The following is a 27,225-nucleotide window of genomic DNA, read 5'->3' on the forward strand; positions in this document are numbered from 1 at the left end:
TGACTGGTTTATTTTGCAGCTGGTACCAGAGACAGGAGAGAGGGGGGAGGCGGAAGTGAATGAAGGCAGTCAAAACCTACAAACTTCTAGTTATAAGATAAATAGGTACCAGCGATGTAATGTACAATACAGTGCTGAATGTTACATATAAAAGTTGTTAAAGGAGTAAATCTTAAGAGTTCTCATCAAAAGGAAAAAAATTTCTTTTCTACTTCTTTCATTTTCTATCAATATGAAATAGTGGATGTTCACTAAGCTTATTGTGGTAATCATTTGATGATGTATATGTCAAATCATTATGCATTAGAGTGCTAAACGTCAGCTGTATCTCAATAAAACAAGAAGAAAAAAAATTTTTTTAAGTAAAGCGAATAGAACAAAGGGGAGGAGATGAAAAATGGGGGGTGGATACACTTTCTATTTAAATATGGTGGTCACATTAGAGGGTGCCATTTGGGAGTTAGCCACACAGATAATCTAGGGAAACAGTATCACAGGCACAGGAAACAGTGAATTCGAAAGCTCTAAACTAATGATCTGCTTAAGATACATCCCAGAAAGAGCAAAAGGATGAGTTAGGAACAGAGCAAAGGAGGAAGGAAATGGCAAATGAGAGCCAATGAGAAGCTAGACTATAGAGGGCCTTGTAAGCCACTGGAAGGACTGATGTATTTATCCAGAGTGAAATGGTTAACCACTACAGGGGAAAAAAAAAAAAAGTGGTAAGATTTTAATAGAATCACTTGAGGTGAGATGTGGTCAGAATCTGGGTATCTTCAAAGGTAGAGTCAATGTGGTTACTAACGGACTGGATGAGAGTATAGGAGAAGGAAAGGGTCAACGATGACGCCAGTGTTTCTGATCTGAGCAGCTTCATTCTTAATTTCAATCCCTTTGGGCATTTTACACATGAAACAAAACCATGAATATATTAATTACCATGCATTCTTTACTAAAAGGAAAAGATAGAATTGCCATCAACTGAGATAGGGAAATGAGTTATTTGAGGGAAGACTAGGAATTCCATTTTGCACAAGTAAGGTTTAGATGCCTAATGGATATCCAAGTGGAGACGTCAGGGAGAAAGTTGGATACATGAATCTATAATTGAAGAGACAGATATTAGTTGGTGATACAAATAATGGTGTGTACTGCTGAAGAATCTGAGAGGTCCTAAGGCAAGAAATTTGATAAACTTTGCTTAATCCAGAGTTTACCAAACTTATCTGGTCATGGCCCCCTTTTTTCTGAAACTAGCTGTTAACAGTCTACACAGCCAACCTTCCCTGGGATACACCTTGGGAAACACTGCTCTACTGGTTCCTCCTATTCCTCTCTCCACTCTGCTTCTCGTCTGCCACCCTCCTTCCTGCAGGTACTCCCCAGCCTCTTGTCTTGTTCTTCTTTCATGAAAACTCTCCCGGTGTCTTCATCTACTCCCTATCTCCAAACACTTCCCTACTATCTCTCACAAGGCTCTAAAGCACCAGATTGGAGATGTTAAAACACATATTTTCTCATAAAAACTGTTCCCGTTTCAGTGCATCTTTTCCCAGTTCTCCTCTCACAATTTTCTTCACCAACATTCTCAAAGTCCAGTCAGTCACAAAGTCAGCTTCATTCCTTCCAGCATCTCAGAGTTTATGCCTCCATTTCTCTACTCATCATCTTCAATGCTCATGTGAGACTTCCTTCAGTAGCTGGTTAAACTTGGGGTTCTCTACCCCATATACACTGTCAGACTAACTGTCCTAAAATGCTATTCCCATCATATCAATTCCCTGTAAAGAATACATAGCAGGTTTTTAATAGCCTGGCAGATTAAATACAAATACTTATTTCCAGCTTTTAAGTTGTCTCCAACAACAATCCCACACATTCAACTTTATTTTCACTGTTGTCTAATTCTGGTGGTTTAGTTGCTAAGTCGTGTCTGATTCTTGCAAGCCCATGGATTGTAGCCTGCCAGGCTCCTTTGTCCATGGGATTCTCCAGGTGAGAATACTGGAGTGGGCTGCCATTTCCTTCTCCAGAGGATCTTCCTGACCCAGGAATTGAACTCGGGTCTCCTGCATTGCAGGCAGATTCTTTACCGACTGAGCTATGAGGGAAATTGTCTAATTTTAAGCTGCCTAAAACCATTTTCAGAATAGACCCATGTGCTCAAAAATCGCTTCATTCCTAAGGGGTTCCTGCCTACCCCACCACCCCTCATGCTGGAATCTCAGTTCCCCAACCAGTGATGGAACCCATGCCCTCTGCAGTGGAAGCAAAAAGTCTTAACCACTGGACTGTCAGGGAACAGGGAAGTCCCTAAGGGATTTTATTTACGCTGTTCTCTTCCACATAAAATGTCCTCCTCTATATGATCACTGCAGATGGTGACTGCAGCCATTAAATTAAAAGATGCTTACTCCTTGGAAGAAAAGTTATGACCAACCTAGACAGCATATTAAAAAGCAGAGACATTACTTTGCCAACAAAGGTCCGTCTAGTCAAAGCTATGGTTTTTCCAGTAGTCATGTATGGATGTGAGAATTGAACTACAAAGAAAGCTGAGAGCCAAAGAACTGATGATGTTGAACTGTGGTGTTGGAGAAAGACTCTTGAGAGTTCCTTGGACAGCAAAAAGATCCAATCAGTCAATCCTAAAGGAAATCAGTCCTGAATATTCACTGGAAGGACTGATGTTGAAGCCAAAACTCCAATACTTTGGCCACCTAATGCAAAGAGCTGACTGATTTGAAAAGACCCTGACACTGGGGAAGATTGAGGGCAGGAGGAGAAGGGGACGACAGAGGATGAGATGGTTGGATGGCATCACCGACTCAATGGACATGGGTTTGAGTAAACTCCAGGCATTGATGATGGACAGGGAGGCCTGGCATGCTGCAGTCCACTGGGTCACAAAGAGTCAGACACAACTGAGCAACTGAACTGAACTGAACTGATATTTCCTACAATTATAGGTGAAATTCCTTTTATGCCACGTCTTCTGTGTTTAACCTTTCTCAAGGAGCCACATCTTAAGAGCATACACCTTACTTTATATTTCTTCAGTGCTATTGCATTTGGCCTGACCCATACTACCATGTGATTAGTTACATTAGGATTGTTCATATTTTTCTGTAAAGGCAAATAGCAACAACTCAGATTTGCCACTGTAGCAGGAAAAGCAGCTACAGACAATACATAAACAAATGACCAGGGTTGTGTTCCAATAAAACTTTATTTACAAAAACAGGAGGCGGGTAGGCTGTAGTTACTGACTCTTGATTTACATACTATTTATTTAATGAATTTGTAAAATTTATTGATAAAAATTGCCAAATTGACATTCAAATTTGTCCCTGTGCATCCAAGCACAGATAATACACACATAAGATAAAGTGAACATGTCTTATTATCTAAAAATGGAAAAGTTCTATCATAGAAAACAATTTTCATGCCCCTAAACTCTGAAGGAAATTTCTCACATTAGGCTTTCTATTGGGACTTCCCTCGTAGCTCAGTTGGTAAAGAATCTGCCTGCAATGCAGGAGACCCGGATTCAATCCCTGGGTCAAGAAGATCCCCTGGAGAGAGAAATGGCAATCCATTCCAGTATTCTTGTCCAGAGAATCCCATGGACAGAGGAGCCTGGCAGGTGGCAGTCCGTGGGGTCACAATATTCGGACATGGCTTAGCGACTAAACCACCACCACCAGCACCACCATGGGATACAGGGTGATATAATAAACAATAATCTCAATAACATAAGCAAAACAGGATTTTGTTACCTCTTTTTTAAACAAAAAACGAAACTCAAGGTTGTATCATAATATGTAACTCAGGAAGAAAAAAAAAAAACAACCCCTCAGCTAATGGAGTCAAAGCTCAACAGAGCTTTCTGATGATCTAATCTAACTCAAGAAAGCCAACTCTAGGATGTCGAGAGAAGCAGAGGTTATTAGCTTATCATAGAATATACTTACCCGAATGTCAAGACTGACAGAGCTAAACTGAAGGAAATGTGGGATTCTACTCTCTGATCCAGACCTGAATGATAGAATTCCAAAATGCTCTAGGGACCAGACCAACAGCTGGTTAGGCTAATACCATCATGGCAGTGAAGATGCTGAACCATCCAGAAAGAGGATTTTTGTCTCCAGGAGGAAGTGGGCCAATGGAGTGAAAAGAGTACTGCCCTTATTAAAATTGTCTTAAGTATCCATGACAAATACCTAAGCTTACAAAAGACAGTCCCAATTTTTGGTACAATGGTTTAGAGAAAAAGTAAGTTTGTTTTTTTTTTAATCTACAGTAACTTTATCTTTCCCAACAAATGGCCGGAAGGCAGTTTCAAAGCCACTACCCAAGCTGCAATATAGATTTGATACCATCCTTGATTTGCTATCCTTGGGCTACAAATTGCAAGTGTCTTTCATCTGCTAGAGATTTTTATTTCAAGGTTAATCACAACCACTTGGCCTTTCAAGGTATCAAAACATCATATTCTCTCAGGGAATTTCAAGAAAGAGTACAAATGTTTGCTTTAGCACTGGCAGTGTAGCCTGTGTCCTACTTTATTTTTAATCTCAATGTCCCTTGGGCATTTTATACATTAAAGAAAACAATTATATATTACTTCTTACCATGACATTCTTTACCAGAGGGAACTAGTCACATTTTGCTCCATAAACCATGTGTGACAAAAAACAACGTTTGATTTGAAAAGATTTATCTCCAGCCTGTCATTGTGCTTTTTTTGTCTGCCTGAATCTAAATCAGAAAGAGAATTTTTAATGAGGGCTTTAAGTTCCAGGTGAATCAAAGCATTTGTTTGACTTAACCAATTATTGAATTATCTGCCAGAGTATTTTAGCCATGTAAGAACACTTTCAAAACAATACATCAGTTGCACTCTAGCAGTAATAAAGCGGCAGCAAATAGATAAAACACATTAGGTTTTCACCTTTCTCAATAGTTTCTCTAGCATACAAAACACAAAACCATACACCACACAAAAGTATTTCGTGTCAAACTTCAAATAAAAGGTACAATCTGAAAAACATGAGAAAAATATATCCATAGTCGACCCTTGAACAATGCAGGGGTTAGGGATGCCAACCCCTGCACAACTGAAAATCTATACAACATGATAATCTGTCCTTTAAAGCAGTGGTTCCTCATCCACCAATTCAACCTACCTTGGATCATGTAGTACTGCAGTAACGCATTTACTGAAAAAAATCTGTTTACAAGTGGACCCGTGTTGTTTAAGGGTCAACTGTATTTATATCTACAATAGCTATGGGAGCCCAGCAGAAGGACTATGCAAGGTAGTTTGCAGGGGGCACTATCCAATAGTCACAGAGAAACTCTTGATATTGAATTTTTTTTGGGGGGGGAGGGGCCATGCCGTGCTGCATGTGGGATCTTAGTTTCCCGAGAAGCAAAGAGTCTTAATCACTGAATCACCAGGGAAGTCCATGACTTTGAACACTCTTGACTATCAAATTTCTATATAGGAAAGATTCAGAGTAGTAACGTAGGTGGTAGTCAGGGCTACAGACAGTACCTTCTGGAAACTGGTCTATAGAAACAAAGTCATCAGCAGATTGAGAAAAAGCAAATTGCATTCACATTAATGGGATCCTATTTCAGAGATACAAAATCTAGGCCTTTTTTTCTTTATCAAGCTATTTCAATTATTAGTTATCCACTAACTTAGCTTCTTCCTTTCACACTTTAAGCTACAGAACCAACCTGAGGATTTTAAACACATATTTTGACAATGTATTACTTTTTAAATGGCTTATAGAAAGCTGATGGGCACCATCAATAAATCTAACCTGATCTCATAAATTATTAAGATTATGACTCAGGGGCATATTCCAGACTCTCCTAATTGCTTCACTCTGCCCCTTAAAGAAAAAAAAAAATTAAACCATCCACTTGGCTTTACTGTCCAGTGTTTATACCTTGTTCTCCTGCATGCTTTGCTTCTCACCTACCTCTTCTTGTCCCTAAGGGTCCCACAGCATCTCCAGGATCCGGCAGCTGGAATCTGTGTCCTCACTCTTTATTACATCCTGAAACCTGCTAGAAACTCAAGTTTAACCACAGCTCTTGCTTCCAAAGCTTCAAAATCCAGCCAGCTCCTGCACTCTCAAATTAATAGGACAACTGCTGCTGCTGCTGCTAAGTCGCATCAGTCGTGTCCGACTCTGTGCGACCCCATAGACGGCAGCCCACCAGGTTCCTCTATCCCTGGGATTCTCCAGGCAAGAACACTGGAGTGGGTTGCCATTGCCTTCTCCAATGCATGAAAATGAAAAGTGAAAGTGAAGTCGCTCAGTCATCTCTGACTCTTAGCGACCCCATGGACTGTAGCCTACCAGGCTCCGCCGCCCATGGGATCCTCCAGGCAAGAGTACTGGAGTGGGTTGCCATTGCCTTCTCCATAGGACAACTGAAGCCCTCCTAATGATATGATTCATAAAAACGGAAATGTCATGGGGAAATTGCAAAGTTTTTAATACTAAACAGCCAGTGTCACAGAGCTCTGTGACAACCTGGGTGGGCGGGGCAGGGGGGTGGGGATGGGGTGGAGGTGGGAGGAAGGCTCAAGAGGGAGGGGACAGATGTATACCTATGGCTGATCCATGTTGATGTATGGCAGAAATCAACACAATATTGTACTTATCTCTCAACTGGAAATAATTTTTTTTAAAGAGCAAGCATAAGAAAATAGTGCTTTTTTAATCATTATGTTCACCAAATCATCATTAAATTAAGCTGAAAGTGGGAAACACTCTTATTTTCACCACTAATTTTAAAACCAAACCAAGGCAGAGGTCAACCAACTGGTATGGAAGAACCACTTGGTCGAACAGAGAAAGAAGGAATGGCATGGATGTGGCAGAGATGCTAACAATCCTTATCTGTGCCCTTTCTTGTGTATTAATAAGACTGTACCCGGACCAGCTACATTACCTTCTGTAGCTTCAAGTACGGCTACGTGGGACTGTGTGTGGTCCGGTTCTCCCTTGGCGGAGTCTGAGCAGGCATGCTGTGCTAATTCCAGACTGCAGCCTGCCTCCTCCACTCTCTTCCCAACAGAACCCGGGTGTTAGCAACACTCGATTGTCGGGTGTGTGAAGAATGCCACAAGCACACAGGTGGGGAAACAAGATGGGAAGAACCATAAAAGACAGCCTGGAGTTGAACTGCAAACCTGGAATTCCAATCACTACATGAGGGAAAAATAAAGTTTCGACTTTGTTTGAACCGTTGCACTTGGGGATCATTTTTTTGCAGTAGCTAGCACTTCCTTAATAATATGGTGCAGCGCTCTCCAACCTTTTAGGCCCCTGAGAAGACAATTTTTCCACGGATGGTGGGGTCAGGGGGAGAGGATGGTTTGGGGATGATTCTCATAAGGAGCAAGCAACCTAGATCCCTCACATGCACAGTTCACAGTAAGCTTTGTGCTCCTATGAAAATTTAATGCCACCACTGATCTGACAGGGGGCAGTGAGCAATGGGGAGCAGCTGTAAATACAGATGAAACTTTGCTGCTAAAGTGAGTGAGTGAAGTTGCTCAGTCGTGTCCCACTCTTTGGGACCCCGTGGACTGTAGCCTACCAGGCTCCTCCCTCCATGGGATTCTCCAGGCAAGAGTACTGCAGTGGGTTGCCATTTCCTTCTCCAGGGGATCTTCCCGACCCAGGGATCGAACCTGGGTCTCCCGCATTGCAGGCAGATGCTTTAACCTCTGAGCCACCAGCTAAACCATCACTCAACTCCTGCTGTATGGCCCAGTTCCTAACAGGCCACAGACTGGAATTGGCCCATGGCCCAGTGGTTGAGGACCCCTAATACAGTGGACCTGGGAGCATCTGCCTTCTGTCACTAGAGAAACAATGTTACAGCAACTTAGTAAAAAGGTACTCATCCTAGCAGTTCATGTAAGAAGAAAGGTTTCATGACTTCCAACCCAGTGTTTCCCTGGACTATCGGTAACATGAGGCACAGCCAGCACACTCCACATTCCTGCATCAAGTCCCAGGAATTTTAAGATCTGTAATTCAAGTGCTGAGCAAAGTTAGGTGACTATGGGTTCTGATGATCTCACCGTCTGCAATTTACTAAAATACATGAAATTGCAATCACATTCCTGCCTTTACAATTTAGTTTCTTCTCAGTCCCATCACATGTTACTTACTCATAGATTTTGAAATGAGAGTCTAAAATAAGATCAAAGGCAGGAAATTCCAAGTTAGAACTGATTACTGTCCAGGAGAATCAAGCATGAAAGTAGGAAACAAAACCACTGACTTGAATAATGTCTGATTTGTTACATTTTCTTCAATTATTCTTGGATTATTTTTTCTAAAGTGTCTTTTATGTGCATATATATGACAAATACATAATGAAACATAGATTAAAAAACAGTATTAATAATTTTTAAAATTGAAAGACTGATTTAAATCTAGAATTTTTTACAGTATCCAATCTAAGTCTTCAAAGAAGTCTTCAAATTACGTCCCTTATGATGATTATTTTCTCTAATATTACAATTGTTAAATAATTTTGCTTCATCAAAAGAATAATTACTCAAATTGTTCACTATACTTTTAAATAAATATTTTATGTTGATACAAAATAGCCTTTACTGTTTATTATAAAATTGATGCCCATTTTAAAGACCTTACTGACCAATAAATGTCTAATCTTCATAAGTAAAATCTCCAAATTCATCACATTACTTCAAACACCAGTTAACTAAAATTTAATCAAACACCAAAGAATGTATTTTATACATATTCGATTTGTATTCTTCCTCTAATAAAATTACTCAAATTTTGCACACTGGTCTTTACAATAATTTACTTCTTAGCAAATACTAATTTGGCACAAACTGAAGTATACCAATGTCCCTCCAGGGGAAAAAAAAAGGAGGAAATCATAAGTAAAACAAGAATACCTAAATGCTGATACTAAATGGGTACATTAGAATTCATAATACTATTCTATGTTTATATATGTTTGAAATTTTCTGAATAAGCTTTTTTAAAAAAACCCATGTGTATGGCTCTCACTAGGGACCAGACAATATTCTCAGCACTTCACATTTATTACCTCATTTAATCCTCAAAATAACCCTATGAAATAGGCCCTCATTGTACAGAGGAAGACACTGAAGCACAGAAGACAGATAACTTTCCCAAGGTCATACAATAAGCTGAAATTCAAATCCAGGTAGCCTGGTTACGTATGTACATAGAAAAACTTGGAAAATATAAATCACAGTGCTTTTTAATTTTGCTTATTCCTATTTTCTAATTTTTTCTCAAGAATATGTCTTTTTGTAATTTGAATAAAGTTCCAAAATTATGAAAACTTTTATTCAAATACTTATATATTCTTTAGAAACAGAGGATGTGACTTTCTAAAACCTACATCATTACAAGCGTAGAAATCTATCATTAATAGATGTCATTAAATGAACAGTACTAAATTAGGAAAATTTTAGAAATGATAAAAGATTGCTTTGTTAGCCATTTACCAATGTCCTATGGAAAGAGTAATATTGAAAAGGAGTCAATATAATTTAACTAGATTCAATTAACTTTAGACCATTTAAAAATCTTCCTTCATCTTCAAAGAAAATATAACCATTATTATCTTCCTATTTTAGACTCCTGGGAAATTTTATACCAAAATAAGAACTCTCACTCTAGAAAAGAATTATGTAGACTGATGATGAGTTAAATGGAAACATTTTTCTTGATTGCTACAAACTGGCCACACTCATTTATTTTTCATGAAAAGCAAATTATCAAATTCATGTAAAATGGAATAGAATTATTTTAACTTGCACCCTTGGTACTAAAGAAAGTTGAAGATCAAATGAGCCAAGGAGTTTTACAGGAAGATAGTAAATCTCCCTGCTGTTAACTAACTCGGTGTAGCCCAAGCTGGAGAACACCTCTATATTCCAGACTTGAATAGACACAATCACAAAAACAACATCATCACCACACTGTTAGAAGAACCACTTTGAAAATTTCCAGTGAATAAGATGAATGGGGCACTGTGAAGCAATGTCATATATTCTTTTGCAAACCCTAAGACAATCCATAGTGAAGAAGAGAAAACATCGTTAATTTGATTACACTTAGTCTTACATACCTCTGTCTCCATGAAGAGTAACATGACACAGAGAGAAAAATGCATGGAGTTAGGAGTTGGGAAGTGGGAAAAACAGACTGGATGCAAAACCTGACTCCACCACTAGGGTTTTTAAAAATTAGGTTAACCACTTACTACCTGGAGCCTGCTTCCTCATTGATTAAATCTGAGGACACCTGCCTCACAAGATGATGCAAAGAACAAGAAGTGAGCCTGAAAGCCAAGAGGATGCTGACACAGTAGGTATGTATTCTAAAACTGTGTTTCCTCCCTCCCTTGATACAATGTGGGACAGTCAAGGGAGGTAAAGGATGGAGAAAAATTTAAGTTTAGGGATAAGTTAGGCATCTCTAATCAAAGACTAGGGTGGGATCTTATATGTAAGTCAAAAGCAGGAGAAATAAGACACCAGCCCTCAGGTTAGGAAATGCTTGAGATTCCATTCAAAATATAGTTGACTTCTAACTCACCTGCTGAAAGCCTGTCAACAGCTTCTCACTGCACTTTGTAATAAAATTCAAACTCCAAACCATGGCCAAAAGGTCCTACATAATCTGGTCTCACAACTCTCCCTCAACCAAGGGGCTTCAGCCACAATAACCTCCAGTTTGCTCTGTGGACCCCCTAAGTTCTTTCCATGTGCAGGTCTAGAACCCTTAGGTGCCTCATCAAGTGTTCATGCCCTTGCTGTTCAAACAGCTGACTCCTCTCACCTTTCACATCTTCTCTTGAGATTCCACTACCCACCCAGCCCCAAGTGGTTCCCCACTCCCTACCCCCAAGAACCCACTACCATATCCTTCATTGCTTTGATCACAATCTCCAAGGATCATCATATCTTATTTCTGCGGCCTCTCTCTCCTTCTCCCCCACCAGTAAAATGCAAACTCTTCCCTCCCCCACCAGTAAAATGCAAACTCTTGAGGGCAGGGACCTGGTCTCTTTTTGACCATGATACCCCAGCATATAACAAGTTATCTGCTCAATACAGATCCACTGAACAAACACAAAGCAGGACATGGGATTTGGAACACCATGTTGGATGAAACGCTCCTATGTGCCACACATCCACCAAACACTAAGTAACTAATCCCACTGGATCGTCACAATGACTCTGAGTTAGGTATTATTAACTCCATTTCCTATATGAGATAATGAGAGCTCAGAGAGGAAGTAACTTGCCTGAGGTTATACACTGATCTTAATAGCCAGGATTTATTGAGAATTTTAACACGTGCCAGGCAGGCATAGTTGAAGCTCTTTACGTGTGTTCTCTCACCCAATATTCAAAACAACCCCACGACATGACTACTATTATTATCCTCATTTTCATATGAAAAACCATGCAAGGCAAAGAGAGGTCAAAATTAATTGCTTAATTAAGTAAGAAGCAGAGCATGGATATGAACTGTGCAGCCTATGAATCTGAGGCAAAGTTTACATTCGTAACCTCTCCTCTATAAAGTAGAGTTGACACAGAGTTTTTAAAAAGTTAAAATAATCCATTAAAGCAATTCACTCAGAACCAGGCACATAACCAACACTTTCTAAATGTTCGCTATTATGAATCTTAGTCTAAATCCAATACCTTGTTTCTTTTTTTTTTTTTTTTCTATTATATCTTGCTACTTCCCAAGGAATCAAGCAAATCTTAAAAAGAACAACCTAAGTTTGGACATAGTGTTAGATCAGGTTCCCAAAGCAGCTCATCAGCATCCACAAATAGCTCTGTATCTTAGTGTATATTGCAACCCTAAAAACATATAAAGTCTGATGCATGAAAGTTACATATGAAAGGGGTGCTCCATGCCATGCACAAAACACAAATATTATCAATCTAAACTTAACCTTTATCCTCTGGTACCATTACCAGCAACACATCTATCTACCACATATTTGTATGTGCTGAGATTTTATACTTATATTTTATCATTGACCATTCATTCCAAGTTCAATGAGCATCTAACAAAAGCTAAAGATTGCCACTTTGGTCATAGCAACTGGTATCAATCTTTAGTAAGTCTAGCCTTCTTGTCATTGATAGCAACGCTTTCACATTGACATTTTCCATCTTTTTAATCAGTAAATATTCACTGCAATAGATGACAGCAATTATTTGCCCAAATGGTTACTCAAACACTACCACCCAAACACAGATGGCTACACTGCTGCAAATGAATGCTTGTCTGGCAGGCAGCTCCATCAGGTGACAGTTCAAGACGCAGCTCAACAAAGCAAGGCAACTTCCACGTGGATGTGTTCACGTGTAAAAACAGACAGGAGCTTGAAATAACAGTGGAATGTTCTGGAAGTGATGTTCAGAACCAGGAAGATCAAGAGGAAGGCACTGATATGTTCTCAGTTCCTGCAGCTGCCTCAGAAAACAGAGCTTGACCTCCAACTGGCAGTGCACTTGATGCAAGGAGAGCACAACGACACGGTGTACAGGGGCCATGCTAGAGCCAGGCCCATTTCTCATGACCCTTTCCACTCCGAGAGGACTGTCACCAACCCTCAAGATGTGGATATCGTCTAGTTCTGAAGGGGCTAGCTCCATCTGTGTAGCAGCGGCCCCTGCTCAGACACGAGCGTAGCAGAGTCTCGAGCAGGAAGGACTCCTCACTGACCAAGCCTGCTGCATTCTTCTCCTGCACTTCCAAGTTTCTTGGGAGAAACAGCTGAGCCCTGTTCACTGCCTGCCAAGTCTAGCAGGTAGGAAGCAGTTAATAAACGTTTTTGAGTTATTGTCTTTAGTATAGCACCTAATACACAATAGACTCAAAAATATGTTAAAATCAGAAATCTACTGTTTGTTTTCAGATCAACTTTCCAAAACAGAAAGTGAAGAATCTATATCCACATCTTTCTCACCCATGAAGCTTCATGAAACAGACCAAAATAAATTTAAAAGAAGGAAGCCTCATGTGCTGCAGTCCATGGGGTTGCAAAGAGTCAGACACGACTGAGTGACTGAACTGAACTAAACTGAAAAGTAAAAAGAAAAATTGTAAACAACTTTATTTTCAAATTAATACAGTAACCAGATCCAGTTATCAACACATTTAGAGTTTGAAAATAAGTAGTTCTTTTTAAGATGGACTCCTTTTTACCAGCTTTTTTAAGCTGAGCAAATAATTTTTATATAGATAGGATAAAGATGAACTTCAGCCAAGCTCAAATCCCAAATCAGCAGAATCCAAATTAGTGAGATTTTATCATGCTGTTATTTATTTTGGTACATTTTTTTTTATAAAAATCAAATAAAAGGTCAAAGAACACTTGTCAACATAAGACTGGTTCTTTACTGTTCCCAGCTAAATCTAATAGTGATGGGAAATGGCTCTTTGTTACTTGAATACATCATAAGTTTTACATGAATGCTTCAGCTGACAGCTATTATTTATCATAGCTATATTCTTAATCTCCTATGTATTACAACCCTTTAAAAGCCCATGGCATCACCTCTGTGTATTTCCCACTGGGGTAAAAGGCATTTTAAATACATAATTACCCAATGAAGTAACATTTACCAATTTTCCATTACACAGCTAGCAGTATTCATGGCTGTTTTACTTGTGGGGTTCTTAATAATCCGATATTAGTTAACCTTCACAAACATCCTGGGCAGATGATCATTAGTAAATCCTTCCACATTAGTAAGAGACATCAAGCAGTATATTCGAGAATCAGAAGAGGATTCAGCAAAGTAATGCTAATATCCAGTTGGCACAGTATAGTGTGTAGAATGTCTTTCAGATAAAGTCAAGAACTTTATGTAAAGAAAGAAGGATGAAGAGGAAATGGAGAAGGGGGGAAGAGAAGGAACATTAGCTCCTCATGAGAATAATTTTTAACTTCACAAAGTTTAATACCAATACATACAATTTTCACATGTACAGGGTTCAATGGAACTTCTCAACACTGTGTTAGAAGTAAACAACTGACTAGAAAAACGACAGTGAATTGGCAACTCACAATAAAACCAATGCTCAGAGCTTCATTTCAACTTCAAAATCTACTTCTGCCTCTCAGTCCAAATGCAAACCCTATTTATGAAAGTGCTCCCAACCTGTCTTACCTCCAAACTGATATCCATGGGTCCTCAAAGGCCAGATCAGCTGGGGAGCAAAGCCACAGAAGTAAGGCAGGATCAGCATGGTTCCCAGGACCACAAGCCTCTCCCCACTCCCTAGCCCACTAGTCTCAATTCCATAGGGAACTTAGCACAGTAAAGCTGAAAGTCTGGGGCAGGTCAACAACTAAAGCCAGTCTATGAAAGGGCTGTGAGGGTACTCACTGAGCATTTGGCCTTAACGTTTGGCACTTCTTGGCAATACCCCAAAGTGTGCCACATGTGCTTCAAATTCTAGCCACCTCCCAATTCAAAAGTATAAGACTCCAAAAGGCTTTAAATTGGCATCTTTTTATTTATTTTTTAAGTGAAGGATAATTGCTTTACAGAATTTTGTTGTTTTCCGTCAAACCTCAACATGAATCAGCCATAGGTATACATATGTCCACTCCCTTTTGAACTTCCCTCCTATCTCCCTCCCCAGCCCACCCTCTATGTTGATACAGAGCCCCTGTTTGAGTTTCCTGAGACGTACAGCAAATTCCCATTGTAAAGCCAGCCTCTTTTGTGCAAAGTCATTCATTGATTGCTCTAAAAGGTAAGCTAAGGAATATGTAGATAAAGTATTGATTAGTAATGTGAAATAGTTACAAAGAGTTTTAATAATATATAGATAGGCTTATGGCAGAGTAAAAAAAACTGAGAGAAACCTTTATACACATTCATGAACACAACCAAGTTTAAACTAAAGATATAAAGACAAGACTAAGGGAAAAAAGTGAATATGCAAAAATGTTAAGTTCATTTCTAGTTAACAAGTTGATGACTGATTACATACTATTCCTCTTCTGATATTTGCTACATTTAACTTTCCCCTCCTACAATGGGCATACATTAGTTTTGTACATTAATACAAATTATCACTTCTCTTCAAATAAAAAATCAATATTTTTAGTCTCAATTTTAAAAAAAAGTAGTAATCTTACTTATTCACTTGGAACCATGGTCTTTTATCACTGTCTAAAGAGGCAGTTTCACCACAGCACACACCAAGATAAAAAGCCTCACTTGATCCAATTACACCACTTATTAAGAGCTATTTAATGAGAAAGTCACACCTTGGAGTTATTAGATGCTATAATGGTCCTGCAGTGTTCCAAACAACTAAGCTAACGGAATTACCTTTGATTCTAAACCATTTGCCAGGAGATTAATCCATCTGGTCCCTGAAAAAAATTAAGTGTTCCTCCAGTGTGTTCAACTTCCTCCAATCTCGTTTTAATCAAGGATGTCGGCCTCTGTTGTCAGGTATTTTTTAATAGATTTACTGAAGTATAATGGATATACAAAGAAATCACATATTTAACGTGTGCAATTTGATGACTCCGGACATGTGCAAACACCTGTGATCCATCACCACAATCAAGGTAGCAGACATAAGCAACACCTTCCAAAGCTCCCTTGTGTCCTTTTCTTTTTCATTTTTTGGGGTACACAATATTGTACTTTAACAACTGGCATCAGGCTGTACAGCAGATCTTCAAAACTTATTTATCTAGCATAACTGAAACTTTATAAAGGATAGCTATTTTTAATTTCTTAAATTACAGTACAAAGAGTTTGATTTTTCCTTTAATTTTCCCAAAATGCAGATAGCATATAATACCTATAAAAATTGTTGTCATCAATAGATACATTTTCAGGAGGTCTTTACATGTTTTGGCATCTGCCAAAGAATCAAGAAATGTCTTTCTGACATAGTGACATTTGGAAAAAGACCTAGAGGAAACAATGAGCATTCCAGACAAAAGGAATGCTACGGGCAACAACCCTGAGACGGAAGCAGCTGCTGCTGCTGCTTCTGCTGCTGCTGCTGCTGCTAAGTCGCTTCAGTGGTGTCCAACTCTGTGCGACCCCATAGACGGCAGCCCACCAGGCTCCTCCGTCCCTGGGATTCTCCAGGCAAGAACACTGGAGTGGGATGCCATTTCCTTCTCCAGTGCATGAAAGTGAAAAGTGAAAGTGAAGTCGCTCAGTCATGTCCGACTCTTCGCGACCCCATGGACTGTGCCTACCAGGCTCCTCCACCCATGGGATTTTCCAGGCAAGAGCACTGGAGTGGGGAGATGGAAGCATGTGTGGCAAATTCAGGGAAGACCAAGGACACCAGTATGGTTGATGCAAATGTGCAAGCTGGGAAGTGAGAAATGACAGAGTGGAGCAGGAGCCAGATGACAGAAGCCCCTACAGATACTGTGGGCTCTGGATGTTTCTGAGTGGGATAGATAGCCCTAGAGGCTTTGGGGCAGGGAGATGGCACACTTGACTGTCATCTTTAAAAGGTCATCTGACTCCTCTAGAGAACAGACCATAAGTGAGCAAGGATAAAAAAGGGAGACCAGTTAGGAGGTTATGGCAATAATCCAGGAAAGAAACCATATTGCCATGGACAAAAAGAAGAGCAGTGGAGACGGTAAGAAGAGGTCAGACTTCACACTTATTTTGACAGAATTTGCTAAGGGATTGGATGTGGAATGTAAGAACAGTGAAAGATGACTCCAAGATTTCTGGTTCAGACAAGTGGAAGAAAGACGCAGTCACACAGTGAGATGCTGAAGACTGGAAGAGTCATTTGTTCATTTTTGGCCACATGGCATCTAAGATCTAGTTCCCCTACCTGGGATCAAATCCATGCCCCCTGCATCGGAAGCATGGAGCCCCAACCATTGGACTGCCTGGGACATTCCATTCCTTTTTGAAACAGGGCAACAATGCACAAGTATCCTCAATCCATGGAGTGCAAAAAGAGAAGGGGGCAACAGAGGATGAAGTGGTGTGATGGCATCACCGACTTAATGGACATGAGTCTGAGCAAGCTCTGGGAGTTGGTGATGGACAGAGACAGCACTGATGTGCTGCAGTCCATGGGGTCGCAAAGAGTTGGACACGACTTAGCAACTGAACAACAAATGTCTGGAAGGAGAGGCTACAGGACAAAAGGGTGTAGAGTGAAGAGAATACAAGCTTCATCTTTTTCTCAACTTTATTTGAAGCCAATCTTCACTATAATACAATTAATGTTCAATTTTGTATGCTTAGTTCTAGCTTCCGTGGTGGCTCAGAAGGTAAAGAATTCGCCTGCAATGCAAGAAACCTGGGTTGGATCCCTGGGTTGGGAAGATCCCCTGGAGAAGGGAATGGCAACCCACTTCAGGATTCTTGCCCGGAGAATCTCCATAGACAGAGGAGCCTGGCAGGCTACAGTCTGTAGGGTCACAAAGAGTTGGACACGACTGAGCGACTAAGCACACAGCACAGCCTTAGACTGAATTTGCATTTGATTCACACCCAATTCCAACGCTGCTGTCAGCACTTGCCCCACTTTCCAAGCTCCATAAGGACTCAGTGGCCACCCTAACTGTTCTACACAGCTTAAAATCTCATAAACTGAAAAGAGAGAGAACGGAAGGAGGGGAAACAGGTAAATTAGTAGGTGGGTGGGTAGATAATCCTTACTATCCTGTTCCCCCAGCCTTCATCATCCATTCCATTTCATATCTCCTTCCAAGCATTCTGTTAAATGTTCCATACATTCCACAGGCACTGTGAACAGGAACAAATTTAGGATTCAGGGAGGGAAAAAGGGGTCAACTGGTTGTGAAGTGATACTGTAAACAGAAACGTGAAGAAAAGTCCAAAGTATTTATTTATTTAAAAAAAAAAAACCTTTAAAGATATGAAGTCACTCTGTGAATATTCAATTGATTTGTGAAAGCACCACTGTCAAAGTTGTTGTGACAATATGGTAGGAGATCAAGGGAAAACAGACTAGTTAGAAGGCTATCATGCTGTCACTTCAATCATGTCCAACTGAAGTGGACAAAGTTGGAAACCCAACTTTATGACCCCATGGACTGTAGTCTGCCAGGCTTCTCTGTCCACGGCATCCTCCGGGCAAGAATACTGGAGTGGCTTGCCATGCCCTCCTCCAGGGGATCTTCCTGACACACGTATCAAACCCACGTCTCCTGTGTCTCCTACACTGCCAGTAGATTCTTGACCACTGAGCCACCGGGGAAGCCCTTAGAAAGCTATGGTAGATCACAAAAAAATGGCTCCAGATTCTTCCCAACTTGGTATGCGCATTTCTTTACAAAGTGACTCTGTTGCTCCTAAGTAGGCGACTTCTCCATCCCCTTGGCTTTGGGCTGTCTTTGTGACCACTTTGAGCAACAGTGGGAGAAGTAAAGTGGGAATTCTTAGTCTACCTCTCAGAAGGCCATGTAGCTTCCTCTTGCTCTCTTGGCTCTATTAGACCAAACATGGGACAGGTTACTGGACCAGATGTAGCAGAGATAAGCCATTCCAGCTGATGCCTCCAAACCTACGGTTGCCATTTGCTACTTGAGTGAACCCACCAGCAAAAAGAGCTCCCCCCACACCTGGCCACCCCAAGCCTAATCCAAATTGCCAACCCCAGAATCATAAACTAATAAAAGATTGTTGCTTTAAGCCACCAAATTCTGACAGTGAGTAGTAATAAGTAACTGATACAGAGACTATCACAACATCAAGAATATACACAATGGATGCTTAGACTAGGGTGGGAGCAGTGGATGGTGAAAAGTACTCAGATTCTAGCCATATTTTGAAGGGACAGACAATAGGCTTTCCTAGTAGTTTACAAGTAGATTGTGAGAAAGAGAAGAATCAGAGCTGACATCCAAGTTTCTGGCCCAAGTAATGGAAAAGATAAAATTTCCATGATCTGAGATGAGGAAGACCACAGGTGATGTAGGTGTAAGAAGAAAATCAGGAGCTGTATTTGAGATTTCTATTTAGTCATCCAAGTAGAAATGCTAAGTAGGCATCTAGATACACGGGGTCTAGAGTTCCAAAGAAGAGGTGTACAGAACTTCCCTGTGGTCTGATGGTTAAAAATCCACCTGCCAATGCAGGAGACACAGGTTCGATCCCTAGTCTGGGAAGATTCCACATTCTGTGTAGCAATTAAGCCCGAAGACCACAACCACTGAAGCCCATATGCCTGGAGCCTGTGCTCCGCAACACAAGGAGCCACTGCAATGAAAAGCCTGCACACTGCAATTACAGAGTAGCCCCTACTCGCTGCAACTAGAGAAAGCCTGCACACAGACCCAGAACATTCAAAAATAGAATTTTAAAAATATCAAGTGTCAATTTGTAAAATCCCATCTATGTAAATCATTTTAAAAGAATCATATATATACATATATATATATATGTATACACACACACATATACATATATAAATTGGGAATTAATAGTTATTGCATGTGAGCATGCATGCTCAGTCACTTCAGTCATGTCCGACCCTATGAACTGTAGCCCACCAGGCTCCTCTGTCCATAGGATTCTCCAGGCAAGAATACTGGAATGGGTTACCATGCCCTCCTCCAGGGGATCTACCCAACCCAGGGATCAAACCTGAGTCTTCAGCATCTCCTGCATTGCAGGTGGATTCTTTACTGCTAGGCCATGGGGAGAAGCCTAATAGGGTATTATTAGTATGTAAAGACTGAATGGGGGACAGGGCATATTTTTCAAAAGAAAACAAATGAAAAAAAAGACAATAATATGGTTAAAGGACTGTGAGGACTGAGCCGAGGAGCTCTCCTATTTGAGAGGTGAGGGCAATAAGAAAGAACCAATAAAGGAGTTGAAAAGGCACAGAGGGGCAGGAGGAAAACCAGGAATTGTAGCATCTTTGATAATAAAGGAAGAGAATGTTTCAAGAAGCAGAAAGTGATCAACTATGGGACTAAGTGACAGGAAATGGTAACTATGTGACAGGATACAGGGGGTGGCTCATGCTATGGTACAAATCATTTTACAGTTTCTAAATGTATCAAATCAACCTGCTGTACCTTAAACTTACACAATGTTATGTGTCAATCATATGTCAATAAAGTTGGGGGCGAAATGATGATCAGTCATGTAAAAGATGTGAATTAAAAACAGACCTTTGGACATAGCACAATAAAAGTCATTAGTGACTGAGGAAAGCAATTTTTTTTTATAGTAGTATTCACTCATTTGAAAAGACCCTGATGCTGGGAAAGATTGAAGGCAGGAGGAGAAGGGAACGACAGAGGACGAGATGGTTGGATGGCATCACCGACTCAATGGACATGAGTTTGAGTAAACTCCAGGAGTTGGTGATAGGGAGGCCTGGCGTGCTGCAGTCCATGGGGTCACAAAGAGTCGGACACGACTGATTGAACTGAACTGAGGGAGAAACTCAGATGAAAGTGAGTTTAATAAAGAATGGGGGGAAGTAATTGGACACATGAGTGTAAGTCTTGCCATAAAGGAAAACAGTGTGGTGGCATAAGGAGGAAATGGGGTCAAGAAAGAGTAATTATTTTAAGGTAGGAGAAGGAACAGCATATTTAGACACTGAAGGGAACAATCCAATAATGAAGGAAAATGTGATCTTGCAGGAGAGAGATGCTGGAGCCAAATCTTGGAGTAGGAGAAAGGAACCTTCATGCAGGGGTGCAGAGTTCTCCTTAGACACACAACCTTATTCCCCAAGACTCTCAGTCCCAAAATAACTGGAGGGAAATCAGAGGTAAATGCAGGTACGCCCACCTCTCACACCCATGGCAACTGTCATTAGTATCAAGGCATTTTTCATACCTCCCAGACTAGAGTCAACCTAAAAATGCTCAACATAACCTTCCAGGCATTCCAATAAAATGAGAGTTGTCACATGTGATGAAAAGTGCAGCTGACTCTTGAACAGCCGGGGGGTTAGGGGTGCTGACCCTCCTTGCAGTGAAAAACTCACACATGACTCTGCAGTGGGTCCTCCCTAGCTACAGTTCTGCATCCACGGATCCAACCAACCAGAAAACCTTCTGACAGAACTATAGCTCAACATTCACAATTACAACATTTGTGGAACACACTTACCAGCCAAATTAGCAGTTACTTATCTGACCCCAAAGATTAGAGGATATACTCTAATACGCTGGAAAGAACTGAATTCTTCAGTTTAGAAGGTTGAATGAAACACTGGTTCACAGTAAGTGAAATTATGGATTTTAAAATAAATAATAACAAACTATCTATGCAATTTGAATTCTCAGCTTCCTTGGGTCTTAAGAAATATTTTCCCTTCATGAACAATGGAAAATGTTACAGTATTTAATGTCACAGCTTTTGAAATATTTTCAAAATATATAAAACTAAAGTAACTCAGGCTGAATGGAATCCAATATAAATTAACAAAAATTTTAAATCCTAAATGCAGTATTATTACTTCCAATGTGGCTTAGAATAGGTTAAAAAAATTATGAGGCCAGAAGTACTTGGGAGACCCAACTTATAAAAACAATATTCAATCTATTGTTTGAAAAGTGGATGAGGTCTTCTGCATTGCTTGAAAACTCTGTTTCAAATAATTGAAATGGGAAAAAAGTGACAAGTATCCCTTGTTCTATTAGCTTAGCAAATTTGTATCCTATCCTGTGGAAACAGTACACACAACTTCCATCCAATTTATCACTAATTGTGAATCTAAGATTTACATTATACTTATAAAACTATACCATATTTTATATTATTCATCTTTAGATTTTTAAGAAATATAATACTTACAGATTTCACATTTCCTAAAGAAATATCTATTGCCAATTTGATCAAAGTTTAAATTATCACCCTAGGTTTCTTTTTTGAGATAACTGAGCTCATTGTTATAAACCAAGAAATATTAAGACCAGGTTTTGCCACAGATCCAAAAATAATCCTGACACTACTATTTCCTTACATTTCTTCCAAATATAATTTCATTTTTTCACTGTTTTTCTCCCCAAATTTTAATTTTTTTTCCTTCACACAGATATTTTAATATATAATCTGAATCCCTGAGTCTCCCCAAATTTTAAACCAGAAGACTCCACTTGGATTTTTTTCCTCAGCTCCTGCATTTCTCCCCAGTCTTCCCATCTTGATCTGCTCCATTTCTAGAACTAGGAAATTTTTTTAAAGTTCTGTTTTTTTAAATTTTCCCAACCCCTAGTAGTGATATAGGGGTTTAATTTAATTCACTTAATGGTTTGTGAATAACAGTCAAAAAGTATCACAAGGCTATGAATGTGTGTGTTAAGTCACTTTAGTCCCTGTCCAACTCTTTGTGACACTATGGACCATAGCCCGCCAGCCTCGTTTGTCCATGGGATTCTCCAGGCAAGAACACTGGAGTGGGCTGCCGTGTCCTTCTCCAAGGCTATGAATATTATGTCTCAAAAAAACTATTCTAGAAATTTTACACCTGCAGGAAGACCAGATGGATTACTTAGTAAGTACCATCAATAAATCAACAAACCAAAAACTATTTGTTACATCTCTATGAGCATCTTTACTCTCAAACTGATGATGTGCTTACCTTTTGGTTATTAATTCTCAACTGTAAAGCAGCAATCAATTAAAATCCAATAAATTTTAGGTGGATAAAATAAATGTTAACATAGACAGGATATTGAAAGACATTAACCAGGTGATGATAACTACCAAATATTAACCAAGTAAGCAAATAACCAAGGCAGTTTTAGTTACCACTAAGCTACTAAAGCAAGTAAAAATTCTTTGAAAATTGCATTCTTATCCAATGTTTTTATATCATACTTTTAAATGTAACATTTAAAATCTCCTGATGATTACATTTTAAAATTTAGATGAGTCATAGTGCTTTGAGTGCAGGAATTATATGTGAATCAAAATTGTAAACATGCACTTGCTTGCTAGTCAAAAAGTCAATTGGACAGATTCAGGAAGAGTAAAACATATGATTTTAAAATATATCCAGGGTTTTGTAAATGGTCACTTCTCAAATATTAACACAGTTCAGTAAACGTGCAATCTGCCCATCCTGTCCTTGAATATCTCAACATTACTAAATATTTCTAACCCCATCCCCTCACTTTTCAAATAGGTGCCTGAGACCTAGGTCTTTAGTGATACTTAGCAGGACTATGCCTCAGAGCTATAACGGTCTGAGGCTTACAGGAGGTAAAAGTAAGGAAAACTGAATGAGGTCCCAGAAGAGCTATATAGCTTATGATACAGGATCATAAGCTTCTGTGCCTAAATCTAGAACCTAAAATTGAATCATCAAATCTAGACGATAAAACTGGCTGATAAACTGGAAGAAAAAGACAGGAAATGACTGTTTTACTTTATGGCATAAGACCCTGACCACCCTAACCCACTGAAAAAGTGCTGAACAGGTGAATGACTGATTGCAATGATACTTGATAGCATGACTTCATTGATTTCAGAAGCTTCAAATTCAGAAACTAAATTAAAGATATCATGCTGAAACTAAAACTGATAGAGAGTAAGGGGCAACACAACGGGCAAGTCTCTGTAAATCTCTGCATAGCTGTTGCTGACATTTCGAAACATACGTTCATACGTGTATGTGATATATATACAGAGATACAGAAACATACTACTTCTTCAAGTAATTCCTGCAAGTGAGGACAGAGCCAGGAGATCTGAAAACAGGCCCTGCTCACCCACAAGCCCTTGCATTAAAGTAGACAGGATCTGAGTGAGTCACCGGGAATTAGGAGGAGACAGTCACTCCAGGACAAGGAGGGGAGGGCTAGAGTCCCCTGTGCTGCCTTGAGACTAGGGAAAAGTGGGATGACTGCAACCTGATGCAGGAAGGTATGCAAGGACCGCGCCGACCTGTTTCCAAATCAGGATCCCGCTGAGCCCCACCGCAGTCACCAGAGCCGGCCCCACCCAGGCATCCGGGAGCTCTCTAACGACGAAGGCCTACTCCTTCGGGAATTCAGAACCCCAGCAGGACAGGACGAGGGCAATCGACAAGACCTGTCCCCTTCCCGGCCACCCAAACCACGACGCGGCCCTGCCACCACATGCTCTATTACCCCATCTCCCACTAAAGCTCCAGGCCCACAGGGCCTCAGCCTCCCTCCCAGCAAGCTGAGTCAGGCCATAGGCGAGTGCCATCGGGCGACCTCTGTGCAGGAGGCAGAGGCCCGCAGCCCGCTGCCTAACACCCGCAAAGCTTACCTCCCTTCTGCCACAAGCTCAGCCCCACGCCGGCTGCCTGACGTGGCCCGCCCCGCCGTCTCGAACGCCTGGGGGCGGTGACTATGGGGAGACAGCCAATGGCCTGCAGACCTCAAGGGCTTGCCCCGCCTTCTCCAACTTCGACCCGCCCGCCCCTGCTTAGGCGCACGCGCGTTCAAAGCCAAGGCCGCGCACTGCGGCTGGAAGGCGGCGTGGGCGGCCAAGCGCTCAGCAGCAGTCCCTGAGCTGGAAGGGTGGTGCGCGCAAGTGCTGGCTGTGGGACTGCGCCGCAGTGGGGAGTTAGCCTAGGGAGAGGCGGATTAAAGGAACCCGCCTGGACACCACTGCAGCGTGTCCGGATGGTCCTATTGGCAGCCTGCCCCTATGCAGCTTTTGGTGGTGCAAAAGCAGCTTCTTGGTATTGGGAGATTTTGTTGCCCGGGGGAGGGGGCAAAAAACAGTATTGATAACTGTAGGATTCAAAATTTTTAATGCAGACAGCAGACTTGCGGTTTCGTTTTTGGTAGTCGCTGCTTGGTTATCTTTACTTCACTTGGCCAGCACAGAACATTGAGGTTCTTGGTGCTAGTCTGGTATATCCACCTGTTGAGTAGTCGTACACGTCATCCTGTTGATTTAATCTGGAGAAAACTGGCGTCAGTAATTGTTACTTTTATTTTTTTTATTTTTGCCTAATACCTATTGACTGTCTACCCGTGCATGAACAGGCATTTTCATAAGAAGACTGTAAGGCACCTGGCACAATGGAACAGAAACTAAAAGAAGGAGCAGGAGAAAAATGAAAAGGTTATGACAAAATGGAATTCTGATTGTGGGTGACAAAAGTGGGAGTTATATACAAGATGGAATAGTTAAGACAAGTTGCGCCTCAGAACCTGCCTTATCCAACAGTTTCTAAACCCTGGCTCACCTTTACAAGAATTTGGAGAGCCTGTATTTTTAAATACCACTGCCTGGGCCCCTTTTCTAGAAAGTCTGCTTTAATAGCTCTGCTGAGGAGCCTTGGCATTGGTATTTTTCTAAGATCCAAAGTTTTTGTAATGTGCTGACAAGAAGCTCTACTCTTTTATAAGAAGGATTTGGTTTTCTACTTCAGAAAAGTATATACCACCAACCGTCTTCCATTCTCTCACTAATCTATTATACATTCATTCTGTAAGAATGTATCTAAATTAATTTTGAAACTACTTATATATTCAGTCTCTGTATGTAACCCTTTGAGAGAAAGGAGCATTATAAGGTTTATAATTGCTTTTATTACTTTATAGACTTTGATGATATTCCCCTTCAATCTTAATAATTCCAAATAGTGATACATCAACTCTTCTTTTAGGACTAGTTTAATTATTTTTAAAAATTCTTCCTCTGTTCCCTTAATTCTTGAGATACATTAGTCAATATTACAGTTGAACATTTAATTATGTAAACAGCACCTTTAAATGTATGTCAACTCATTTAATCCAACTGTATGAAGCAGGTACTATTATGACCCACATTTCATAAATAAGGAAACTTAGGCACAAGGAGTAAACATCTTAATCAAGAGGCAAAATTTGAATCCAGGCACTCTGGCTCTCAATAAGTAAATGTACTGCCTCTGTTACATAAAGATTTGCTTTAGGTGTGTGGGAGGAAATGCCCATTTAAAGAATGATAATGAGTCTGTGGTTTTTCACTTTTGACACTTCCCCTGGATTCTAGGCAAGACTGAAGGACTTTGGCTGTTAAACCAAGAACCCAGAATTGACTTGACAACTTGTGACAGATCTTGGGCTAGACTGGAAGCCCAAGGGCTCACCCTCTTCTGGGATATACTCACCCTGCCTCTGGGTTTGACTCCTTCCATACATGACTGTAGTTCAGCAAGGATTGTTCTGTCTTTTAATTTATTTAATTTATTGCTATACCTGGCACTGTGCTAGACATGAGAGATACCAAGATGAAATACACAGTCCAGAGACACAAGGAGCCAGCTCATCCTGGAGATTCATTTGGACAAGATGAGAGGTGTAGACTTTTAGAACCAGAAAGGATGTTAGAAGTTGCCTGTCTATGACAAGTTTTCACTGACAAGTGCGGAAATGAAGAATAAGTAAATAAATGACAGTGTATCAAGTTTTCATAAAAATAAATTTATTCAGTGTAAAGGACTGTTCTTTTTGAGATTGTGTTTTGATTTTTTTTCTCATAAAAATGTTCTCTCATAATAATTAGTAGGTTAAGTTGTTGAGAATTTTGTTTACTTGAACGACCTTGAAGTCCTGTCTTGATTCTCAAAAATTTTTGACGTTTTACTGATTTAGTTTGACTATCAGCTGATGGCGAGGGAAATTGAATAAGATTGCAGAGGGACAAAATGCAGTTCTCTTTCTACTGCATGCCCACTGGAATACCCCATTTCAGGAGCAGGGTTAGAAATGTTTAAAAATAGTCACGTCAATAACAAATTTAAGAAGAAATTAAGGTCAAGGTTAGACAACAAAGATTAGAACTGATTCTGATAGGCCAGCTGGTTGTTAGCCAGGAAGAGCAGTCTTCAGTCTGCTTAATTAATCAGATTATCTTGGTTTCCTTCTGAGCTGAAAGCAAAGAATGGGGCCTAAGGGAATACAGCTACTCTATGAAGTGACATTTTGATTGGGGTAAGACCTAGGAAAGATCAGCTTGACTGAGAGGGAACACGCATGTCTGATATAGATATGTGGAGTCTATATTCCCCAAGAGTCAGCCTGGGGAGAATTTTTGAGAATCAACAGGGAGAGAGTGGACCCCTTCGAGTACCATGGGAGGAGAATCAATTTCATTCATGCAACCTGCAGAGGGTGATCTAGACCTAATACCAGAAGCCCCAGCACAGATGGAAA

General features: G+C 40.3%; 1 protein-coding gene across 1 annotated transcript in view; it reads right to left on the reverse strand.

Annotated features, from left to right (window-relative positions):
* Positions 1–24,396, reverse strand: part of FOCAD (focadhesin) — a 294,818-nt gene extending 270,422 nt beyond the window's left edge. The window contains exon 1 of the mRNA XM_040238382.1: positions 24,341–24,396. The gene's annotated coding sequence lies outside the window, so the exon portion shown is untranslated. The remainder of the gene's footprint in view (positions 1–24,340) is intronic.
* Positions 24,397–27,225: the final 2,829 nt, after the last annotated feature.

This window comes from Oryx dammah, unplaced genomic scaffold (assembly GCF_014754425.2).
Source record: "Oryx dammah isolate SB20612 unplaced genomic scaffold, SCBI_Odam_1.1 HiC_scaffold_1, whole genome shotgun sequence".
In the NCBI taxonomy this organism is placed as follows: domain Eukaryota; kingdom Metazoa; phylum Chordata; class Mammalia; order Artiodactyla; family Bovidae; genus Oryx; species Oryx dammah.